Raw genomic sequence first — 13,421 nt, 5'->3', positions numbered from 1 at the left:
TTGACTTAGGGCCCCATCAAGACATCAGGGGTGGAGCACATCGCCTAAGGGGCCCTACAAGGACATCACATAATAACCAGTGTTATTTGGCTGTGATTTAGGGCCCCTTTCAGATATCAGGGGTGAATAACATTACTTGTGGTATACGACGAAGTGGCCCTTTTAAAATATTGGGATGAATAATATAGTAGCAGAATAGTAGCACAGAGCCAGGCTTGGGCTTCAGGCCCCTAGTAAACCTATCAGCAATCTGTCCTTGTTAAATTAAATTTAAATTAATCCTCAATAAATATCAATCAAAAATGTATACCATTAAAATGAATAAGCAAACCAAACAGAAACCCCTCTGCCTGCCTCCTCAGTTGTTGAAACCCTCCTGGAACTATTTATAGGTGCACAAGCCCGCGGGGAAGTATTCTGCCCCAACACCCTGGGAGAGGGGGAACTGAGCGCAAGTTAATGTTTCGTTTCCAGATTGATTTACAACTCTAATCATCGTCCGTTTTTGGAGTTTAATCCAGCATTTAACCAAGAACACTTTTAAAAACGCACTCAATATTGCTTTCCGTTGTTTCGGGCGAACACCGAGACACCCGGTGTCCGCGCCGTGGAACGCAGATTCAGTCGATGTAAACAATCACTCAGTCTGTCAATCAATAAAACCGTTAAATGTAAATCACTCCCGTGTGTTCAGTTCTCCTTGCTTAACAATAAAACTGTCTGGTAATGGCGACCCCTCGTTACACAGCCCCAGAGTAATGGACACCCTGGTGAAAAAACCAGCCCCACTGCACTCACAAAGAATCCCAGTCTGTCCTTCTCACAGTAATACATTAATACAGCCTGGAAGCTGACATAGAGGCAGAGAAAGAGAGAGTAGGTCCTGCAGAAAAGGAGATCCCCCCCCCGTCTCCTCAGCTGCTCTAGTGCTTCCAGCTGTGCAGCCCCTGGTTTCACTACAGGTGTGGATGTTAGGGTGATTTATGGCGCAGAGCCTTGAGCCAGCGATGCACCATACTACCTCACATCATCAACGGCAGCCCTTTCAAACAATTTACACCTGAGAAAGGAAGTAAAGAAAAGGGCGGCGTTCTCCTAAGAGGACGAGCATGCAGGGCCATTAAGCATATTAAGAGTTGCAGAGTGTTGATGAAAAATCAAAGTCTGCAGTGGCCTCGCTGAGCTTTGCTCACAAGTGCTTTGCTGACAGTGCGAAGCCGGGGGGAAGTGGGGGACTACCTGGTGCAAACACGGGGAGAGCGTACTGTTTCAGGTTGTTGAGGACAGAGCAATTACATAATGGAAAACACTAACACTGAGGAAGAGTGTCCAACATCGTGCTCTGTCTTTTTCCCCCCACAATAAAGGCATCTGCCTTTCTCAGTCTAAGCCATAGTCTACAATATATTTACACTGAATAGTCTTATAGACCATTTGATTCGTATATTACTAATAACAAAATAAGTAAAGAGATAACCAATAACAATAATAAAAAGATTTAGATTATAGTGTTAATTGAATGTAAGGAAAGTATATAAAACAAATTGCAACAATGCATTATTTACAATATCCACATTTGTGTTTCTAGCTCAGCATGTGTGGGATTAGGACCGAAGGATTTGTGGAAAATATCTAATTGCAATTTCTGTATTATTGAACTGAAGTTGGCTACAGATATGTTGTGTAATAGATTCAAACCATGATGGAGCATGACCACATGAAACATCCAATGAATACAATTTAGGATTTTTCGCACATCAACAGGGCTCTCAAACTCAAATGACCTAGGGGGCCAATGAGTATCTAGTCTGGCCAGTAGGGGACCAGTCAAGTAAAGTCAACTTTTTGGGAAAAAGCTACTTTTTAGGAGTGGAAGTTTTGTAAAATTTCAAAATAAAAGTGTCTGTGTTCATATTAAAATAATACAAAAAAACGCCACCTCATTATATAGCGGAGGGCAACATGGAATAGATTGGAAGTGGGAGGAAATTAAAACACCACACTTTATTTGTTTCTGGTGATAATAAAAAGCATAATTTTATCATATATGAAATTTATGTTGAGACATACCCTGAATTCTACACACTGGACCTTTAAAGACTCTACAGTACATTCTAATGCAAGACTGAGAAATGTGAATTTCCAACATGCATGTACTACATTTTTTAATTTGCACAAAAGGTTTAAAAACAATTAAACTGCAACATTTGTAAATGGCCAATTGTGTTGAATTAAATTGAGATTCCTATTTGAAGACAATGAATAGTTCAGCTTGAGATGAGATATGCTGCAAATCCTACAACACCACACAGGATGAGCAGGTGCGGTATAGAAAATTGACTGGTGGATCACATGTGCATCGACATCAAACATCACTTTGTTTATCTGCCGTTTTTCACCAGCTTCATCTGCAGTCCATTCCATCTCATCCGTCCTCGCTCAACAAAAGGTGATGAAAGATTCGGCCTTCACATCGCGCAGCAGAGAATAAACATGCCCTATGATGGGCAGATAGCAGATAGCACTTCCCCCCCCCCATCATCTGTTTATTTTCTCAATTACAGTGTCAGCAAATTTGGGGATTTGCTCTGGCAAGATGGGAAAGGGGGAGGGGGGGGATCTTTCCTGGGGCAAGAAGCTTCAACAAGAAGCAAGGAACTGATAATATCTGGTAAGTGCCAAAGAAATATGAAGTATAAGGCAGGAGAGAGACATGTTTGAGTCACTGTGTAACCGAACATCTCCCCTACATCAATGTTAATTCATCCTCAATTGTTATTCCACTGTAATATTCTAATGAATGTGACATGAGATTACATCACCATGGCTGTGAGCACAGCAGCGCTTGATCTTGACTAGGATGATTGACCGAAAGAAGGACTGTGTGATATGACTGAATGGGTTAGCATGATTAAAATATCTCAACATCAGATGCTACAGACAATAAATATCAGGTTGAGTGTTACAGAAATGGGTTAATTGTGTCATGTCCTGAATTGTTTCTATGTAATGCATATACATTATATTGCTGTTAAATGATATTGCTTTGATATTGATATTGACTTTAAAGCCTTGGGATAAAGTCAGCAAAACATCTTCATTCAAACCCTAAAAACTGCTAGATAAAGAACACAACCAGTTTTTGGTCTTAGTCAGTTCAGTGCATTTGCACGTTTAATTTAGTCGGGCAAAAACTGTATCTACCGACAAAATGCAATTTCTGAATAAAGCAATATTGATCGCAAACCTTCTTTTGATTGTCTGACTTCTTATGTTTGTTGCTTGGCTGAACCTTTGCAACAAACCTGTGACCTGTGAAGATCATTTTGCTCCCTAATTAAAAAAAAACATTGATGTTTTACTGCATGCAAGAATAAATGCAGACTCTTAACAAACCCCACAACTAACTCCACATCTCAGATTTCAATCTCAAAGAGTTTATATTGTAGAAACCAAGAGACGCTTAGACTGTCAGTGTCTATCCAGTGCCATTGTTCCTCTTATTCACATATATTTAAAACAATTAGGAAACTTTAAATCATACAAAACCATTGACTATATACACAGCCGCTGCAGATTGTGGGGAACTAGAATCCTAATACATTTTAGTTGAGTGTTACTATTCTCCAGATGTCCCTCTGTGGGATAAATATGTGTCGCCTGGAGAGAAAAAGCAGGCGAGCATGAGCGGTAACAAGGGAGATTCACACAGTGCCTGCTGGGTAATGCTGTTTATTTAGGGCCATTATAAACTGCCCACACATCCTGATATTGTGAGAGCAGAAAACAGCACCGGCGCCTTCTGTGTGAAGTACCGCTGCACAGGAGAAACTCACAATAGAGTAGAAGAGACCCACATACCAGTGAGTTGGCCTGAACGGCGCTTAATTCATTGCAATGAATGCATTAACGCTGATTCTATTGCAAGGGGAATAATATCTGCGACTAACTCTTCGCTAACTAACCCTTGACACTGAGAAACAGCCACCACATTGCAGTAAATAAAGTTAATAAATGACTAGCACGGTCTTAAATATTAGTCACTAATATTTGTATCTGCTGTCATAACAGTGCAAACTCCTCGAACACTTATTCCAACATGCCTGACCCAACGGCCCCAGACTGTGAACGGGATCATTCCTCTCTTTCTGGCTGTTGTATTTGTCTTCCTCTACTCTCCAGTCACAGTGGCTGTTTTTTTTTTTTTTCCCAAAGTCCTTGTGTCTGTAACGAAATAAGAAAGTTAACAATCCAAGAGGGAAATTTTCACATTGCTGAATTTAATTAGCTATGTGCAAAATGTTTCTCAGAACCTGTACCCCAACAGTATTTATTGAGAGAATCTGTGAGCTTTGCAAAATTCTGATTAGTTTAACAAAATCAAACAAGCAAGAAGCTTTTTTTTTTTCTCCCCATCTCTTGCAGAATAATTACAGGCAATGAAATAGCTCTCCACTTTCCACTGCTTTGGCACAGTCAAAAAAAAAACAACAAAAAAAAACCGTAATGCAGAAAGATGGCTCTGGCGGTGCTGGACTAGCATATGACAGGCTCTCTGATTTTATAGAAGTACAGTGGTAGCCTGTGTCCTGTCTAGACCAAGCTAGGAAAGTTCAGTGTAGGAATGCTCATGCAAATATTGACCTTCAATTAGGTGAAACAGACGCCCTCACTTTGGGGCAGCAATATTGAGGCATCAGCAAAAACATTGTACACATAAACATCCACAGAATATACATAAACATGCAGTGACATATACCTATGCAGCACACACAAGCATGTCTTGTGTAAATACGCCTACATTTGCAGTGTGAACTGACCTCAAGACAACAGCAGGCCTTTTACAGGCACAGTTTTACCTCAGCACAGCATGAAGGCCACTGCAAAAAACAACAACAGCAGTCCTTTCCTAACACACAGAGAGCAACATATGTGACGTTCTGTGTCCTTTAATGGGATGAAGAGCAAATGACCTTCCCAAGCGAAGGCACTAGACCACACTACTGCATAATTAACAGCATCTAAACTGAGGTGTTCTTTATACGACCTTACCTGACAATGTCGGCGCACAACTTGCCAACTGTGCTACAAATGCACATCAGAGCTGAATGATACGGTTAAAAAAAAATTATATATATATATACAGTATATATATCATACATTTATAAATGAGCAAGATTTGTTCTGTATTTCTGCAGCACTGCAGAATTTCAATAGATGTTTAGTCACATTCTTGATCCGAGTCAAACCCTTTGGTCATCTTGCCATTTCTATTATATAGCAATTAGCTGTGGGGTCCTAATGCACATGCATGTGTGTAACCCACAGCTGCACACAGACCACCCTTAAAGACACACTTGTTGTTTTTTTTTTTCATGATTTACTTGATGATACTAGGATATGACCTACAAGATACAAGATTACCACATAGCTTTAAGGCATGCCAGGTCTTGAGGAGTGTTTCTCAAGACTGAATACACTTTTCAAAAAGAGCAGCCATACGACGCAGTGTAATACTCCAAAACTGACATAATTAGAAATGAATCAGTCTCTGATTTGGGTATATAAACATTTAATTGAATTGTGTGGGTGTTTGTTCTCTCTGTATTATTTTTATGCAAAACATCTCTACTCATTATTTAACCAGCAAAAAAATATTCATATTCAAGTGGACCTTGTATGGAGTAAAAAAACACAGATCTGGCAACCGAAGAAATACAAAGAATAAAAAAGGGAATGAATGAATCAGGAAATATATAAAAAAAGAGCAAGAAGAATAGTGAATTATATATATATATATATATATATATATATATATATGTATATAAACAAACAAACCAGGAAAAGACTCCAAAAGAAATCATCAAGATTAATGGAAAAGATAATTTCATAAAATGTAAAAGAGATATGTGAACGTTCATTTTATGGGCTTATTTTTTTTTTTTTTAAAGCAACTACCACAATTATTTATAAACTGACTGCCCTTAATTCACATTTTTCTAAATTATTGAACATGTCCTTTTTTTATTCTCGTATTTATTCATTTTTAATCATGGCAGGTTTTGTCCTCCACAGTCTGAGGTTTAGTTCAACCGCTCTGCTTCACTGCGAGTGACATGGCTGGGTAAGATTGTATTGGACCATCGCCTGCTGCCTTGATTTGCTCAGCAGATCTAAGCCAGGGTTGGAAGGATTTTCCCCGAAAGCCTGCTTACTCTCCCACAGAGCAGAAATCCCCTCCAATCCTCGCACACAGTCAGCGCAGGGACGCCGTGCGTACTGAGACAAAGGACTCCACAGAGGAGAGGAGAGGAGAGGAGAGGAGAGGAGAGGAGAGGAGAGGAGAGGAGAGGAGAGGAGAGAGGCATCGAAAAAAAGATAAGGAGAGGAAAAAAGAGAGGAGAAGAAAAGAAAAAACAAAAAGGAAGATAAATGTGCAAGAGAGACAAAAGGGGAGGAGAGGTTAAAAGAGGACACAACATCAGAACAAAATATACAAGCCAACAGGAAAGGAAATTAAAGGAGAGGAGAATTAAACTGGTTTTATAGGAAATATGTAAAAGAAAGCAATAGAAATGGTGATTAATGATAAAAGTATGTTCTCTCTCTCTTTCGCTTGCTTTCTCTCTTTCAGGTGGGGGTGGAGAGATAGTCATGAAACATAATGCCTGCACCACCCATCAACACACACGCATGAATCATAGCTAATCTTTCAGAGCAACAAAGAATCCTCACCAGAGATTATGCACCTCCAGAGAGTGAAGTCTGACTCTGACTGGTGATTTTAATCTAAACATCCCCTCATTGATAAGCTGCTGCTGTACTACACAGCCATGTGCTTTTTTTTTTTTTTTTTTTCCCATCAGCTTCTCCCAAGTGTTACGCAAACCTCACCAGTGAGATTCTGGCCAAGCCCTTTCCAGACATACCTGTGGTGAGCAGCACAGAGGCTTACAATCACACTACAAGATTCACTATTACACAACAGTGGCCACTGTGGAAAGTGAACCCGTGCACACAAAAACATGCCCTCAACAATGACAGGGGGAGGGGGGGGGGGGCTAACATACAGCAGCTACATGCAGTAATACAACATGCAAATACAGTCAAGATTCCATTGTAAGACCGAGTAAAAGAATTGTTGTGATGTAATAACAAACCCGTGGACTGTTTTTGAGGGAGGGTTGCCATTACAAACAGCGAAACCCCTCTCGACATTCCACTTGGCCACCAACCTTGCCAAAGTGGGTAATGATTAACTCTTATGAAGGGAGTGTTTGAATTAGTAAACCCCCTGCATGTGCTCTCCCTGCAGGACCTGTCTGGCAATGTACATGTACATCATTTAACATCCACATAAGACTGTTACACAACCTGAGGTGGCACACACGCGAGCAGGCCAGGCCGCCGTGCCACGCTCTAAAACACACATACAGCACAGTGCAAACTCCTGCTCTCGCACGAAAACAAGGAAACTCTACCTCCATTTGAAGGGGCAGCCAAAACTCTGGCCTGGGTGAGAGGTTGAACTGAAGCCAGACACTGATAAACAACCTGACACACACTTACACACACACACACTGACCCAAATGCTACAAAAACAGAACCACACTGATGACAGACAGGGCTGTGACACTGCTCTACTCTCAGCAGATACAATTTCTTGGTAAGAATATAATCGCAGTGAGAATGAATGTGTGCAGTAAAGTTATTAGGCTAGTGGGACATTTGTGAAGTTGCCAGACTGGCACTTCTGGCCTTCATTTTCCATTGTGTGCATGTGTGTTTGTGTGAGAGTGTATCCAAGGTCTTTTTCCTGGGTTGCTCCGGTCTAACAGCACTACAGTGAGTCTATTCTTCTCCGGTGCTCCGGAGAACACAATTAATGACCAGCAGCAGTGACATGAAAAGGTTGTGTCCACCAGCCACCAGGATTTTAGAGCCTGTGTCACTGCGCGCGTGTGCACTGGCAAGAATCTAGTGATGATATAACATATATGTATAAATAGGCTTAAATACAACACAAAACCACTGTTGTGAATATTTCCATATCAATAGAGCACCCTCAAAGAATCAATACAATCTGACAGATTTCAAAATGAGACATTTTGTTGGCTTCATCTGCAGACGTCGCACCATCCACGAAACATCTACAAACTTCACTGCCCGAGTTCAAACAAAGCTGTCACTCTTACAAGAAAAAGCCCTGCAGATCAGCACCTGGTCCTTTGCCCCCACTGTTGCTATGGTTATCAGACCTGATGTGTGTCTGAAGGTCTTAGCAGGGATCTCCACATGACCCTCTGCTGATGGCATTTGAGGCATTTAAATCAACACACTGCCACCTCCAACGCTCACTCAGTCTGTGAGACGTGGATAAGTGGAGAGGGTAAGCCGGCTGAGTGTGTGTGTGTGAAAGTGGTGTATAAGGTGATGAGTGGTTCTGTATTAACTGGCAAAAACAGCTGATTTCCATCTGGAGTGTTCCTTGTGCCAAGGAGAGGCATCGACACACAGACCTGCCTCACTGAGCCAGGTCTCCAGTCATCAGTGTCAGTAAGTTACACCTCACTTTTATTTTACCCAAACACACTCTCAGTCCAAGCTGTGACACAAAATACCAAAGCTTTTTTTTTCTAATGAGCCGGTTTAATGCTCGACTGTTGCCTGAAATGAAAAACAGGTTCTACAAGTACACAAATAATAACACATTCACTTCCGACTCTAAAACAGGTTAATTACTCTCAACAAGTCTCACCATTCTTCGAGCATTACCGCTAAGCTACAATGGTATAAATATATCAAAGTAAGTCTGACAAGCAGTATTTATCCCAGTCCATGTTGAAACCATAAATGGCAGTAATCCCCAAACCATAGATTCTAGTCCAAAAACCAAAACGCTCCAGGATGTCAAACTGTCTTGGAATATAATACGGACCTAGAGTGGTGCTCTCCTGGGTGCCTGCTCAACTAGTGCCAGCACCAAAAGTGGTCCTGATCCAGAGCACTGTAAGGCTGCCACTTTGTGCTGATTCAATAAAAAAATAACTGCATATTGGCCTTTCTCCATTCACCCCTTTAACCACCATGGTCTGACAATTCACTGAATTTCTCCACTGTAAGTTATGCTACAGACCTAAAACTGGAGAAATAGACTGCAGCATCGCTGCTGCTGTGGTGGCTTTTTAAATGTCCACTTTACTCAGGGGTTAGATGGGAGGTGCAGTCAATGGCCTATTGAACCACAACACATACACACTAATTCAACAGCACCTGAATTCATACACTTGTGGTCTTACTCTACATGGAAACACACACACGTGCTATATTTGCCTCACATCCTGCCAAACTGCTATTATGGACAGAAAGATATATCTACATTTAAGACGGATTTAATTCCAAAGTGAAATCATCATTGTGTTGCAGTGTAAAGGTGAACCCTGTGTGAGGAGTCTGACAATAAAACAGCTTGAATAACAGAAGGAGCTTAACTGGATGCAGAGTAGGAGTTAGTGACTGAACAGCAGCCAAAATAAACCTGTTCTGAGCAACTCAGTGCATCTATCATATAACAACTGTATACAAAAGCATGATGTCATCCTGGGGAAATCTAGCAAGTGTTGGTGCAGCCCAGGAGAAATCAACTCACATGACTGGGTATGGATCTCACACTGTGTGCACTGTGTGTGGAGATGAGACATTTAGGAACATGCATTTCCATGATCGGGATAATCACAAAGACTTCAGGAGTCACTTGAAAATGTAGACCAGCTCGTCCACATACATTCCTCATAATTAACTTAGAGGAGCCATAAGGACCTCGTCATTTTCACTTTAAACTGTGCACCGGAAAAATATTCTTAGTAGCATGTTTTTGCAACATTAGAACATATTATTGTCACATGTTATTAACATGTTTTTTTTTACATTACATTTAGTGAAAGAATTTTTTTTTGCTCAAGCAAATTTTTTTGTTCGTCGCATGTGAAACTGCAGAGGATTCCTCCGCTCACCACTTCCTTTCCCAAAGGCATCTGGAAACTAAGGTGACCTTTGCATACATAAGAAAGGGTGTCATTCTTCTTCATTTGCACTGAAAGCTTTTGCTTAAAAATGCAAAAGAAAAAACACTCTAGATGGTCTGCCCCTTCGAATTGCTTAAGAAACATGGCAGTGCAAGATGGTGGCCTCTGAAAAGTAAGACCCTTGCCTAAAGTACTTATAAGAGGCTTCTTCTAAGGCTAACCATTTTTATTTTGAAGCAATTATACACATATACAAACATACACATGGATAGTATATTTAGTTTCTGCCAAAATATTATTCTAAATTTTACACACTGGACCTTTAAAGCATATATATATATATATATATATATATATATATATATATACATATACATATACATACTATTATTTTTTTTACAATGATCACATTTGTATTGTGAACTACTTTTGGTGAGGATAATCATGATAGTACATGTTCATATTGTTCCATACCTAGAGCACAAAGTGATGGTACATGATGTAGCACACAGACTGTCAGCTGTACAAGCAGCGCCCCCCTCCAAAAACAATGCTGCACAGAGCTACAGTAGTTTCAAGCCCCCTCCTCTCCTCCTCCTCCTCCTCTTCCTCCTTCACCTCCACCCTCTGGACTGAACTGGCTGCTGCTGCTGCTGCATTCAGCCCATCTTCACCTCCACTCCATTTATCATTATAACACATAATGAGACATGATGAAGTTCAGGGCACACTGTGACGGTGAAACACTGGTGAGATTCTGCCCTCAACTTCACACACACACACACACACGCATGCACTCGCGCGCGCGCGCGCGCAAACCACCGCGCTCCTCTCTGTGACAGCACAGCCGTAACCCAGCCCGAGTCATACAACAACCAGACAATAATATTAAAGCTTAATAATTACCAGCTCGCTAAAGTCCGGGCGCTGCAGTGAAAGGGCCAGACGTGCGCATTTCCTGGATTGTGATGTGCTGGATGGAGCCGCTCTCGGGGCGCAGCGCGGTCGTGGGCAGGAAGAGCCGGAGGAAGGCGGGGGTCTCCCCGCTGTAGTGTCAGACCGGACAGCGATGCCACATTCAGCTGATCGCCACAACAAAACAACATCTCGCCCTACGCAAGGCACACTCAGCTGCTCCGCACCACCCCGCACGGCAGAGTCGGTAGAGCCCCGCCCCCCTCCGTGTCTCAGCCTCCGCCAGTGGGGTGAGGCGCCGAGCCCACGCGTGAATAATCATGAGGTTTCGGAGCGAGCGATTGGTCGCACTGAGCAGTTCCTGGTTAATGCTGTTAACCCTAATTAGCCAGGCTAACAGATGTGTTTCAGTTCTGAGAGCCACTTCAGGAACGTGTGCACATTTAAACTAAACTGAATAAACATTTAAGAGTAATATTTAGTTTTTCCACTCTTATCTCAGATCTGTATAATGTATAACCAAAAACACTTTTGGGTCTTCATCAACTACTACTACTACTACTACTACTACTTAAAAGGTCAAGGTGTTTCCCACTGCCCTGCATGTTTTTGATGTGTCTCTGCTCCAACACACCTGATTCTAATGAATGGCTCGTTACCCTAACGACCCATTCATTAGAATCAGGTGTGTTGGAGTGGGGACACATAAAAAACATGCAGGTCCTGAAGACAATTTCTGAGAAACACTGCTTTAGACAAGGGCCTTGCTTTATAGTGGCAGCCATCTTGTGCCACCTCAGCAGCAGCCCAGGTCGTGCATTGTGTGTTTTGAAATGTGAAACTAACAATGCGAATGAAGAACAACATCCTTTCTTCTGCTTGGAAAAGGGAGTCCTCACCATGTTATTAGGTGTCACTAATTCTTACACACTGATCCTGAAATTGAGACCTTTGTAATTGATACTGACATAAAATAACACTCCATCACGTACCAACCCTATTTCCTGATTCTGAATTGAAGTGAATGTCAATTACAATTCTTTTCCACCGTATTCCTCTCCCCCACGATACCTTGCGTGAACGTCCAGCGCTTCCTGTCTCTTCCGTGGTAACTGTACGCTAATCACCAAGAGTAATTGTGAAATTTAACATGTGGGAATATCACGTCTTCTACGGAGTACATTTTGCAGTGTTAAAGTGACACCTTTAGTGTGTTAAATTTAACAAATGTGTTAAATTGACTTGGCATATTTAACCACCTTATTAAATCCGTGGGTACAGATGGTGAAACGTTGTAAGGCATATCAGTATTTACTCAGCAATAAGGTGGGATAAGGCAGACAAACAGACAACAGAGCTTTTACTTTCACCATCAGGTGAAATACAAACTTCAAGTTTCTTATATCTGATTTTTGTGTGAAGGTGACTGACACATGTGCACATTCTCCTTTTGTTGTTGTTTTGCTTGGTTGCACTGCCTGTGACAATGTGTCTTGGTTATTTATCTTATATTTGAAAATTGTAATCTTTTTATCAGACTGATGTATCCACACACACCTTAAACAAGTCTGATATGAGTTAAATCTTTCTGGTGATGTGAATGTATTCAAATGAGGTCAAAAATCTATTCATTTGAACTGTTGTGGGGTTTGGCAGTCAACACAGTATAGTGTTCAGAGAGTGTTCCCTGTTGATCTAAGGAACCTGTTTGTCTGACCTCATCATACCTGAGTGATAAAGGTCAGATATGGTAAAGGTCAGTGAGAGAAGCAAGTCTGCTTGTAGTTGTGGCTGATGTGTCTCTATCTGTACCCTGGAGATCAAATGGGGCTCTAAAGGCCAGTGGATATCAGCGTTTGCAGGTGGCGTTTAACTGTCAGCACACCAAATCTTTTCAGCTCACGTCATCGTCATTGTGTGCAGATGGAGGACTAAAGCTCTGAGGACAATGACATGACCATCAACTGACAAGAGGAAGGGAAACACCCTGTGTAGAATAAGTAACATTTTTGTCCACCCTGCACAAGAGCTTACAGTCAGTCCCACTTCTTTGTGTCTCATATTTTCAGACTCGTCTGTGCATCTTCATCTAGCTTGGTAATTATGTTCCCGGTGTTGAAAACAGCCCCGCTGCAAAGAGCAAAGGGAAAGAAAGGAAAAGTGTGAGGGGAGGAAGGTGGGTAGAAGATAGGGGGAGTGAAGTGAGACAGGGGGAGGAAGTGAGAGACAGAGCAGGAGATGGTGAAAGGAGTGCAGGGACATGCTGTGGTGTGAGTGCTCCGTGCTGTTACAATATGACTCTGACAGGCTTATGTAACCAGACTGGCCTGGCTCACAGCAGACGCCGGCTGCACTGACTGTTATATAACTGCATTAGCTGCTCCTCTGAGCTGGAAAGAGCATGCGCACTGGAGAGCTGCACATGGATACACATACATATACACACACACACACACACACACACACATACACACACACACT

At 41.7% G+C, this 13,421-nt stretch overlaps 1 protein-coding gene across 1 annotated transcript in view; it reads right to left on the bottom strand.

The window, feature by feature from the left end:
* LOC131471325 (transcription factor HIVEP3) overlaps positions 1-11,188 on the bottom strand; it is a 44,958-nt gene extending 33,770 nt beyond the window's left edge. The window contains exon 1 of the mRNA XM_058647823.1: positions 10,932-11,188. The gene's annotated coding sequence lies outside the window, so the exon portion shown is untranslated. The remainder of the gene's footprint in view (positions 1-10,931) is intronic.
* Between the last annotated feature and the right edge of the window lie 2,233 nt (positions 11,189-13,421).

The sequence above is a fragment of the Solea solea genome, chromosome 13 (assembly GCF_958295425.1).
Source record: "Solea solea chromosome 13, fSolSol10.1, whole genome shotgun sequence".
NCBI lineage: Eukaryota > Metazoa > Chordata > Actinopteri > Pleuronectiformes > Soleidae > Solea > Solea solea.
Note: the sequence above shows the minus strand (reverse complement) of the source record. Positions and strands in the feature narration are given on the sequence as shown.